This window comes from Diorhabda sublineata, chromosome 6 (genome assembly GCF_026230105.1).
Source record: "Diorhabda sublineata isolate icDioSubl1.1 chromosome 6, icDioSubl1.1, whole genome shotgun sequence".
In the NCBI taxonomy this organism is placed as follows: domain Eukaryota; kingdom Metazoa; phylum Arthropoda; class Insecta; order Coleoptera; family Chrysomelidae; genus Diorhabda; species Diorhabda sublineata.
The window spans coordinates 7,678,939-7,691,587 of record NC_079479.1 but is presented as its reverse complement, the minus strand read 5'-3'; the positions used below and the strand labels follow the sequence as shown (position 1 = coordinate 7,691,587).

Here is a 12,649-nt window from a genome sequence, read left to right as displayed (position 1 = left end):
TATAAAAGGAATCTGTCTATTCTATTCGTTCTGTTATAAAATCACCACAAATACACTAAAATTAACTTTGATAGGTGTAGTGTCGATAGGTAGAGGAAAAATTCGAATACATTCCGAGGTTTTATTGAATTTCTCGAATGAAGTGGGAGGTCGATAACAAATTAATTTCTTCAAAAACTCGAATGTTAGAATAAATAAATCAGAAGTGACTACTGTGCCGAATGCCAAGTTACAACTTAAAAGCAGTTCTACCTTGCTGGAAAATATATATATATATATTTGTTTCCTTTCTATTTACTCAACGTAAAGAATACATACATTCCTGGCATGTAAAGATAAACAGTATTGAAGGTTCAAAGTCTCTTCGGTGCTTAGGGAGAAGTTTAGCTTTTAGCTTCATGAGTAAATTAAAAACTAGAAAACCTCCATATAACTTCTCAAAATAACGCAATAAAGAAGACTTCCAACTGTTAAGTAAAAGCGGTGAATCAAGCAGAAACTTAAAAATCTACATAAATAGCCAAGTAGCTTTAAAAACAATATCATCAAAAGAAACTCCAAAGCATAGAGGCACAAAGATAGTGGAGGCTGAAGAAACAACTGTTGCCGCAAGACTTCAAAAATGTGGAGTGACAACTGAAACTATTGCAATAATTGTAACGAAGGAGAAGAGACGATCAAACATCTTTGCTGGTACTCTGTTGGTACTTTGCCTTGACGGAAGAACGACATCAAATTCTGGAAAACGCCGTAATAGTTTCAAAAAAATAGTAGAATAAGAAATAGAAAAAAAGCATTATTCTGGTTTAAAAATAATAATGAAATAATAAAAGAAAAAGATGGGGGGTTGTTAGGTAATTAACCAAGCTTCCAAATTGCAGAAAATAAAGAGTAATACAATAGTTTCAAGCATTCTAGTGAATCACGACTAATTTTAACTAAAATATATCTAGAAATCACGCATGATGAGAATTTATCATTGCACAGTCTAATAACGAATTATTTAACTCAAGTATTTCAATATCAAAACAGAACATAGAACCCGAAATGAAAAACTACAGTTTAGTAATAATAATATTAAATATGTTCACATTCTTTTTTCATGTCGTTGCTAAATCAACTTCTATTATTTACAAATTGGGGGTGTTTAGGTTAAAATTGGCGTAGTGCTTAACCTTTAAATACGGCCAGTCCCGCACGAATCCTTAGAGAACGTCCAAAAAGGCAATTCTATTGGGGAATTAAGATAAGTAGTCTACTGAATGCGGATCCACGTCCTTCAGTTCTTTTTCTACGCATAGAAAACGTGGAATTTAGAATCAAAGAGAATTTAATTTGTAAACATTGATTCATTGAAAGACTACTTTTAGTTGCTTTTGCTTATATACCTTAAACATTCAATTTACTGTTACGAGTAAAAATATGTGAAGGAAAAAATGGGAGAGTAAGAAGTTATAAGAATTTATAGTACATCAAAAATGCCAATATATCGTCTTTTGGTTGATTGTATTTCCGTATATAAAATTTATGGTGATTGAAGGGTTTTTCTAGTCAGACTTTATGAAAACAATAATTTATCTGGTTCTGAAATAATTGTCAAGATTATTAAATCATTAATAATTGTAGGACTAGACGATATTAATTTATGTATTGATTTTATCGGCTGCCATGGTAAAATATGGAAGAGCAGGTTCGGCTCAAGAAATAGAATTATTAATCTAGATTTCTGTTAAATTAGAGCAACAATACATAATAATTGATCCTGTGCTACTATATAAATAATCAGTAATTAAAAAGATTTAAATTCGTTCTAATAGCATTTCTATTGTTTTCAGATACCCAAATAAATCACTGTCCCAAGAAAATGCTGACAGTTTTTCGCCTGAAAATGTCCCAGAAGTCATTAGTAGCGTCCATCAGGAGAATTACCTCACAAATTCTACTCGCAATTTACATGGAGAATCACTTCCTATAAGACCTCAGGTAATTTCCAGTAATATCCCGTTTTGGGCGTTTCCCATTATACATAAATTTTCCAATGTACCGTTCATGTTAATTGGAAAGATGGAAACTTAATGGAATGCACTGAGAGAATTTCTAAATAGTTTTATTGGCATTGAACGGATTCATTCACTTTGTTGTATCAATAAGTATTTATAAATTGTTCTATAATTAAGAGTATTTCTTTTAATGATATTATTTATCAACAGTTATTTACTAACTTCAAGAGCCCTACACCATGGAAAAAAAAAGTTATACAATCATTAATAAGCAGAACATAATACAGCAGAAGTCAAAATCCGCTGACGGAATAATATTGGCAGGGTCCGCGACAAAAACATGTTCGGTTAAATGAAGATGGTCCCAGAAGTACCTGGCCCAACAAACAAGACAAACAAAAATTTTGGAAAAAAATATATTTATTTTTCAAAGCAATGTCCTCATAACACCATACACTTTTCCCAGCGATGTTCTATAAGTTCAATACCATTTTTATAATAACTGCCACTTTTCCAAGTCTGGAAGCAGAAAATCATCCGAGGGGGCTAAACATGGCGAATAGGGTGCATAAAGTAACAGCCGTCTTTGCTTAATTTCTTTGCTCAAGCGTTGCAGTAAGTTTTCATAATACTCGCCATTGATAGTTTTTCCTTGTTCTAGATAGTTAATGGAAATAATCCCACGCGCATGCCAAAAAACCGACGCCATCATCTTGACCGCAAATGGAGCCGGTTCTCCTTTTTCAGTCCATTGTTTTTTGTTCCTGATGTAAAGTAATGGACTACGTTTCATCCATGGCTATATAAATTCGGTTCTATTTCTGTGAAACATTGAAACACTCTATCTGCACGACGCTGCTTTTGATCCATTGTGAGCAAACGCGGCGCCCTTCTTGCGCACAGCTTTCTTATGTCCAAATTTGATTTCACGAATGATTCGTTAGGTTGTTGATTCTATATTTTGCGTTGCGATGGCTTGATCTCCAGTATCTTCCTCCTCCATCCACCAGCGGCATTCCGGATCGCTCGTGATGTTTATACTGTTCAATTGAAGTTGTTATTGATTGTAAGAGAGGCAAAAGGTTCATCTATGTGTGCCTAAGCTTGTCTCCTACCAGGTGCTATCATCCATCTACCATTTTGCATGCAGATTTCTTAGAGAGTACTTTTGGCTACACCTAAAGCTGGATTTTTTCGCCGTTTCATAACCAAGAATGGAACATGGGATCATTACTTCACATCCGAAACAAAATAATAGACTGAAAAGGGAGCACCGGCTCATTACGTCGTTTTTTTTTTGGATGCGCGTGGAAAATTGACTATCTTGAAAAAGAGAAGCTATCAACGGCGAGTATTATACGAACTTATTGCAACATTTGAGCTAAGAAATGTTGCTCCATCAAGATAATGCACCAGCTCACACATCCGACCAAAATTAATAATAAATAAAATTGCTACCTCATGCACCATATTCGCCAAATTTAGCTCTCCCGCATTATTTTCTGTTCCCAGGCTTGACAAAAAGGCTTCTGGGTCAAAGATTCTCCAACAATAATTAAATAATTTCGGCAATTAATAGCTAATTTGAGAAGCTTGACGTTTCTAATTAAAAAAGGTATCGAACTTATTGAACATCGCTGCGAAAATTGTATGGAGCTAAAAGGACATTACGTTGAAATGTATTTTTTTGAGTTTTCTCTGTTGGGTCAGGTATTTCTGGGATCAAGAAGTGAAGTTAGAAATAGTAATTCTATCAAAATATTTTTTAGGGTGATTTTCTTTCACTATGTGAGGATTACTACCCTAGAATTGTATTCTGAATTATCACATGCACTTTAGGGAAGGAACATATTCAGGCTTAGATGCGTGGAAATCACTCAAATCACTTAGAGTTTCACTCGCCTCAGCGGCATATCTAATATACTATAAGTTATTTTAGTCAAGTGACCCACGAAGACATTCATGAGATGAGATCATAGTTCGATCAAATTCCTATACTAGAGAAGAAATTCATATATTATCCAAAATTGTAGTCGTGAGCTTATGCTGCATCAAACTCTTTATTTTTAAATTACCGAAAAGGTTAATGCGCCATACAAAAAGCGTAAATAAATTCGCTAGTATGGAAAAACAAATGGTATGTTTCTAAAACTTCTGATTCAGTTCACATCCCAGCTGTGAAAAAAACTAAGAGGATGGATATCAACCGCAGTTACTCAAGGTTACATCGACGGCAACATAAACAACAAATTACAACAAGGAAAGAAAATTGGGTAAAAAAGTGATTAACAAATATAACTTAGAGTGGTTAGGCAAAATATTTATCTATATATTGAAAAAATATATTGTCAAATTTGAGCTCTTTTAATATCAATTTTAAGTACTTACAATTTGAATAGTTCTACCATTTAGAATGCATGTAAAATTTTATGCTCTTTGGTTCACCAATAGGAGAAAATGTTTTTTTCAAAAACTGTGTTTTAACGACTCCTATTGGTGAACCAGTGCAAGTTTCACAAAAAAACTGAAGCGATTCCAAAGAGAAAAAATAGCACACAAGGTCCATCAAACTGATTTGCATTATTGTAAAAAGTGAGCTAGAAATTTGGAAAAAGAAATTTTTTACATGCATTTTAAATGGTAAAAAATCCATATTCTAATTATAAATATTTAAAATTAATATTAAGAGCTCAAACTTTGTGGGAAGCTTTTTTTTTCTAGATGAAGATTAATACTTTGCTTGAGCAAATTTTTTTTTCAGTAATGAACATCCCTATAAAGTACCATACAAAGTAGTACAAGTACTACACATAACATTTGAAGAACATCCACCTATAACTTTCAACAACTGTTGTAATATCAATATTAATTATAATTTGTTCGCAAAGATTAATAATATATTGTGTTTTATCTGTAGTATAGTATTCTATTTAGGAGTAATAGCTATTACTCGTTCACTGAATACTATAATATTTTTATATTTGATATCGTTATAACTATAATTTATAATATTAATTTTACTATATTTTTTTTCGTTAAGTTTGATGTCTCAACTTTGACAATTAAATTGGTGAATCGTCCGATCCCGTAACGTAAATTATAATACTCATAATAGCACAAATCGTAATTGAATAACAGTTTGATTGAACAAGAAGTTAGTAGAAGGAGTTACACCTACTTTGAATCCCAAATAGAATTTCTCTAACATTTATAGTATTAATTCAGACATTCATCTAAATGGAAACATGTATATTCCTTACCTTTGTAAACTCGCGAAATTCAGATCTTCTATTCCTCCCCTTCTTCCATAAACTAGAAAGTTTCTACAATACGTTGAGCGGTGGTGATGTCGTTAACATCCGAATTAACAAAATCACTTAATGTAATCTAAGAGCTCGGAATTCCACTGGCGGGTAACGGAGCCTTTGATGGTTTTGCTGTCGGACGACTGGAGGTTCCCACAATGATTTGAAAAAAAATATTTTAACAAATTCATAGCGAAGAAAATCGGAAATTATATTTTTCTGTAACAACGAGGGAGCAATGTTCGTGCAGGAACTAAAAGCTAAAATTCGGGGACGAGGGGGGCAGAGCTCATGTACTAAATGAAAGTTGTAACTCAGGATAGTGCTTCTGAATACACCAACAACAAAGCTACCAACTAAAACCCTTAATCTCATCAACTATTTGGGAATGACTGGCTACTCCTGGATTAGTCTTACTTCGGAGTGGTCTCTTTTTTGTCCTGGTCCTATTCATGCTTTGATTGGTTTCTCTGTTGTAAAGCTTTGACAGGCTTCTCTGTTGTATATTATTTCGACACCTTTTCTTTGGAGTTTTCCAATCTCTCTCGCATTCTCTGTTCCATGTCTTTGAGCTTGAGCAATACAAAGGTGCTTACAGCGTCCCATATATCCTTACTTTCTATCATTTGTCGAATGACTGTCTCAAGGGTAAGTCCCCTCCCAACGTTACTTGTATTCGTCATCTATTGACTTTCCGACCTGTCTTAGAAAGCACCGGAAATACTCATGTCCCGTTAGGTATTGCGTCAAAATGTTCCCTTTCTATCCAGTTTTTCGCTCTTCTGATTAGCCCGTGAGTCCATTGTCTTCTAGCTTCGCTAATCTACTATTCTGCACGCTTAGGAGTATTTTTTCTTCGCCTCCTCTTTTCTATGTTGCAATACTCGTTCTGCGTCGTTCTTTCTTCTATCAGATGATCTATTGGGACAGTGCTGTTGTGTGTTACTTTAATGGCTGGGACCAATACGGAACAGAAACTGTATAGGAGTGTTGTATTCAGCATAAGTTTAACAAATTGTTGCTTGAATATGAAATTATTGTAGTGGAGTTATTCCAAATATTATTCCAAAATAAAAACTGCTATAACGTCATCAAAAAATTTTTCTTTTCAAATGGAAGACAAAATTTTTTCATATGATTTGATAAAACTTGTTTTTTGCGTTTTAAAAAAAATCATTTAATTAGGGATAACATCAAAAAAGCCAGAAAATTGATTAGAATAACCAAAACTATTTTATAGAAAATTTTCAAACGGTGTCCTTTTCACTATCTGACATAGGCCAAGGCGATAATAGATCAGCTTTCCAAAGTTTTCGATCGTCTGCGGAGTTCTACGAGTCATTATACATTGTCTTTTAGTCAATGTCCTAACAGAAAAAAATCAAGTGGGGTAAGTTCAGGTGATCTTAACCACGACTTCAAATCCACCTTCCATGGTTATTCAGAAAACCTCGAAAATTAAGAAAAAAATGTGGTTGTGCACCATCTTGTTGGAATCTAATACTGAGATTCAAGCTTTCTGGATCTAGAAATTCTACAATGAGACCATACGAAGATATTTCAAATATCGCTCTGCTCTAAACTAAAATGTAAAAGTAATAAGAGTCAATGATCAATCTTCTCCTGGCGGTTTCTACCCAAACATTCATTTTATGAGGGCGCTGGATGTGTTTTTTCTAAATCCAATGGAGAATTTCAAAAGCACAGTGGTGACAATTGTGTCGATTCACTTCAAAAAAAAAACGTGACCTCATCTGAAAATACTACATTACAAAACCTTACGAAGATTTCACAAAATTCGAAACTTCTGTTCAGATCATCTGCTAAGAGTTGATTGAACTTTGTATGGGTGCAGTTTTTCTATTTAAAAAAACTGAATTACAAAAGACTGATTAACATTTTGTTTGAAGAAATTCCTGTTGCAGTTGCATGAGGGTTGTGTTTTAATGACAATAGAATATCTAACTTTGCATCTTCTGGTCGTCCAAATTTGGGAGCATTCTCCACACTTCTCGTTCCAATAAATTTTGCAATAATTCTGCTTACTGTGCTTATAGCAATTGAAAGTCTTTCAAAATATTTGACAGTCCGTCGTCGTAGCTTACTGATCGGAATTTATATTCTTTCTCTTCAGGTTAAAGGAGCTATAATAATAAAATTGATATGACGCTAATATTAAAACAAACAGTTGTATAAGATAATTTGAAAAATTGATAAAAACAAACATTCTTACTAGATAACTCATAGGCTTCAACAATAAATTCAAAATAGCTATACTTGGTGAGGAAGGCTGGAAGGCGAGTGTACCCGTTCAGGCGGAAAGAACTTGGTAGACGGAGTATAAATATAAATACTTTGGGATCAAATTAGTGGCTATCCGAAACGGCCTTACTGGAAACTTCAACGGTATAAGTCATGACTCATATTACTGCTTGTTAAATATATCTACCATTACCCTTTTGAGTTCAGTTGTGATCTACGAGTAATTCATTGTTTTAAAACTTATAAAATTTCAGCCACTAAATTTTTCAATTTAATTCATGACTTGTGCTTAGAGTTTGATATTTATTACAAATATGAACTAGCTGGAACTTAAACAGAATTCCACAACACCGACTTTCATCGTAACGTTTAATACGTACAATGTTTTAACCATCTAAAAGATAATACTTTAAGCAACATCCAAGTTGTTGAAGCTATTTAGATTACCGCTTTAACGTTGTAAGGCACAACTGTTCCACTTTCGAAGTAAAGTCATAACATTAAATAATTTTAGATTGACCCACACTTGTACCATACAAAGTTTGACCGATCAATAGATATTTCGTACTTGTGTTGTTGATACGAATGCTTTATTTAAATTTTGGTATTATTTAGAGTGACGCCACATGAAAACATTTTTCTCATTCAATACCTTAGTTGAATAAATTGAATTCACTTAAAGTAAAATTAATCCCAAACATATGATACATGTTATAAGCTTAATTCCGATATAATGGACTACTTGATCGCGCGAGATATCAAATCGCGTTCCAACAGAATCAAGTTATTAAGTTCAAACAATGGATGAAAAGTTTCACATTACCAATTTCGCGAATTTTTTGAAATATTCTACGTCGAAGTTATTGCTCATTTCGGCTTCCCAACCGTCATCTGATATTTTTCTGCTCAATCACCCAAAATTCTTCAATATGGCGAACCTGGGGAACATTTGTGGGATTATCTTTTGTGCACAAATGGTATGTCGTGAGGCACTAACCAATCTCTCGTTATTGTGGCATAGTAACAAGAAATTAGATCCGGCCAATATATTATTTTGTCATTGCAATGACCAACCAATTTTGGAAGACATTACGGGAAATGCCTACTTCGGATATGGCACATCAGACCAAAACTTTATCTTAAAAGTTCTTTTTGAATTTATATTTCACATTATTGGGACAATTTTCACAATTCATTATAGCTTTTAATTTCTGAATGTGATAAGTTGATTAATTTACATCATCCATGATCACAACTTTGTTCTCTTTGAAATAACGTCTTCTTAATGCACGGCAGCATATCGGAATTCTGCGCAACTGATTTTCAGTATATGTTGGACATTTCTTTTCTTTTCCAATATTTAAATCCCTTCTATTATTTTGATAAAGCGCAACAGATCGAAATGTCTAATTTTTATCTGTCTTTAGTAAGCCAAAATCAAGACAATTTAGAAACATAAACTTTTCCGGGTATCTAATTTGTGTGCTATAACTAAGTAAAAAATTGACAGAAATTGACGATAATTGAAAATTGAAACATAACAAATACTGTAAAAATTAGATTATAAGTTATTTTTCTTCAATATCTTATTTCTTAGACCTTTTGATATGTTTAAGTATCCAAATCGTCTTGATTTTAGGTATCTTATAATTTAAAATTGAAATTAATTATTAAAAATATATTTTGATAAAGATCGCAACAACTCGAAACATCAAGTTTTTTTCTGTGAAAAATTATAAAAAAATATAATTATATATCAGAAGAAACGTAGAATCAAAACGATTTAGAAACATAAAAATTAAAAGTTATTTGGAATTAAAGTAAGTCAACGCATTTTTTCCGAAAACTTGTGATACATATTGTTACGAACTCGTCCCTGAAATGAAGCCGGCCCTATCCAGTAATGATGGAATTCCAAAATTTAGCGTACTCGCGGCATGCTTGAAATATTTTTTATAAACAGCGGAATTCGTTTGAGGTTTGTGTTCATATAACAGGCGGTTTGTTGATATTGCTTCTTTTCAATTAATTTCTAGGAAGGTATTTTTATTTATTTGTTTTTGTTTGTTTACTTGCTAAAATTCTTGAAATATCGTTTCTTGTATATATATCGAGCATGTTTAGAGAAAATAGTTAATTTATAATCAAAGTTCATAATGAACAGAACGACATAGAAAATTAACCGATGAATTTAAATAAATTATATAAGTTAGTTAAGTATTAGTGGTAAGTTAATTATTATAATCAGCTAAGTCTAGTTTAAATGTTCAAATAAATTAAGTACGTTAAATACAGTGTGTATAAATTTATCCCATCGTTGAAAAACAGTTTAAATAAATTAGAAAATAAAAAAAAAACATTACAATACGCTAGTTATGTATCCCGGCAGATTAAAATAGCTTTAAAATCGAATGGTTTGCGTTATCGCTTATTATTATCTGGAGAATAACGTTAACCGAATTATAACTAGGAGTGGATAAAACTGCCTCGAAATAATATTAGTCATAGGTGGGTTACCTGAGGGTAACTCACTCCAAACTGTAGAAAATCTAAATAAATCCGTATTTTTGTTTCAAATAAGCAATCAAATGTACTTGATATTACCAAGTCTATAAAAAATCAATTTCAAAGTATTATATTTGATTCTAGTACCTAACCTAACCTAACCAAATCCGTTAAAAATGAAATTCCATATTCTTGTTTCAGTTCGGCTTGAGCATGGTATGACCGAATCCATAAGAAATCAACTCAAAGTACTTGGTTCAGTTATATTTGAATGTAGTATGCCTACTGAATAACTCAATCGAACTTATAGTTTCCGATATACCATCATGACCTCCACAACTGTAAAAAGCAGAAGATACTTATCTTTCACATTTTTAAAGAATAAAAGTTCAATTTTTGGTTAGGTCTTAAAAGTTCTGTTTTATCTTTTATTTACTTATATATTTATTTTTAACCGTCAATATTAAAATGTTGGGAACATTTAATTCTGTATTATTTGATCTGTTTCTCAAAATTTAATATCAATCATTTCGTATTATTTGCTCAACTCGTGACATTTCTAATTAACCATCGCCAAACTGATATCATTCTTTGTCGTGTTACTTCACTCTCATAGCTGAGTCGGTAATCGGTATACTCTCGAATGAAAAATGAAAGGTTATCGTTACGTCTTTGAAAATTAAACGTTTGCAAACTTTGAACTGCATAAATACTTTACAAAGATCAAAAGAGATTTTCGAATTAACTGGATTTTCTGCTTCTCAGTTTTTGTTTTTCAAGCGTCCTTGATATTAATAAGCTGAATAGTATTTTAAGTGATGATCGTCTCCAAATAGAAAAATAATTGGAAAGTTTTCGCTACTTCATAGATAAAGGCGACACTAGATTTAGTGAAACCTGCAGATTGTGTGTCTGGAATGAAATTATTCTTATTCAACCAGTAATTGAAAACAACAAAGGTGAAACGCGTGAATTGAACTTGGAACATATCTCTAGTTAGCGAAATGAATTTTTTCCTCCATCTGCTGCAACCCTATCTGACTTTTTAAATTCTATAGGTTCATTGTTCAAAAAGTTAGTTAAAAATTATATCGCCATTACCCTTACCATTACAATTTTAACTTTTTCATTTATTATGTCCCCTTACTATGTACCAGTCAGGAAGAAACGACTTTACAAAATGTCTGAGAACTAGGTGGCTTACCTTTTCTGGCCTTAAGGAGCTTGAGGTATTCGTCTGTTTTCTTCAGTTCCTTACAGAAACGAAAAGAGTTGTCGGGAATTTATTTTATTATTTATTTTACTTACTCACTGAATAGGCTTTTTGGGACTAGTTGGTACAATAAGAAAGAAATCTCCTCGATTGTTTCAGACCTGGGGTCTTACTCCATGCTGATTTTTTCTTATTGTCCCTATTTTTATAACCATGACTACAAAGGATAATAAGGTGGAAAACACACGTTTCAGGACAAAAAACGAGGAATATCATTTTGAAAAAGTCCTTCGACTAGCTAGGTGTGTTGATTGGGGTCTTTAAAAAAAGCAGCGCTTGTCCTGAAAGAAAAAGACTTCCTGCACTTTTACGAAGAATGGAAGATTCCCATGGAGCCATGTAGGAATAGAAGAGGGGTTTTGAAGGTGATAATTTGATATCACCATTCTTGTTATTAAATAGCCACACCTCGTATTACAAAGTGTTTTCATATCTGAAACTCATAAAAAAGGCCAAGTGCGATATATTCAGAGAAGTAGTTAAACGCTCTTTGAAATGAGGTAACAGTGAATCCCCCTTCCCATTTAGGATTTAAGGGTGTGCTCGCCCTCGAGGTTTGATGTAATTTAGTTGAAAACCAGCCTACAAACCGTCCCTCTTAAAAATAATTGCGACGTGGCTTTGTATTTATTTGAATTTTCTATAGGGGGTGAAATATAGAGAGTGGTAAATTTTCAAATTAAAGGATTATTAATGTGGATAAACGGTAATGGAAAATAAATAATAATCAATTAATCTTTTATTTCCATCAAGATGGTGTAGTAAAAATCATGTACTAAAAGCAGCCATTTAACTTTTAGTTTTGTCTTCTTTCTGAAGTGGATGTGTGCTAAAATAAAAGTGCTTCTTAACGGAAATATCTCATGGACTGAAGTAAACCTTGTTTTTCGCAATGCTTTCTTTTGTAATCGATCTATGTAACAAACACTTGTTTGGTGTTTGGCACTCCAGCATTTTCTCTGAAACCCTCAAAGTGAATAGACACTTAAACGAGGAAAACAGCCATTTTATAATGAAACACGAGTCCGAGTGGCTTTATTTTTGTGAATATATTGACAACTACAACTAAACATACAAACGAATAAATTGAAATGAAATTAATAGCTAATTTTACGACTAAATTATGGAATGAAATTATTATTTCGGAGGTGATGTATGTTTTAAAATACTTAATCATCTTATTTAAATTTTGTAAGTAACCGATGGTATTGTGGTCATGTTATAGTTAGTTTTTTTATAATTTATATTCAATAGAAAGATTTGTAATTCTCCATTCAATTCCATTTAAGTGTTTAAACTTGTTC

At 32.6% G+C, this 12,649-nt stretch overlaps 1 protein-coding gene across 4 annotated transcripts in view; it reads left to right on the top strand.

Moving 5' to 3' along the window:
* LOC130445133 (uncharacterized) overlaps positions 1–12,649 on the top strand; it is a 430,540-nt gene that overhangs the window by 163,383 nt on the left and 254,508 nt on the right. For all 4 annotated transcript variants that reach the window (XM_056780650.1, XM_056780651.1, XM_056780653.1 and 1 more), the window contains one exon: positions 1,836–1,983. The gene's annotated coding sequence lies outside the window, so the exon portion shown is untranslated. The remainder of the gene's footprint in view (positions 1–1,835; positions 1,984–12,649) is intronic.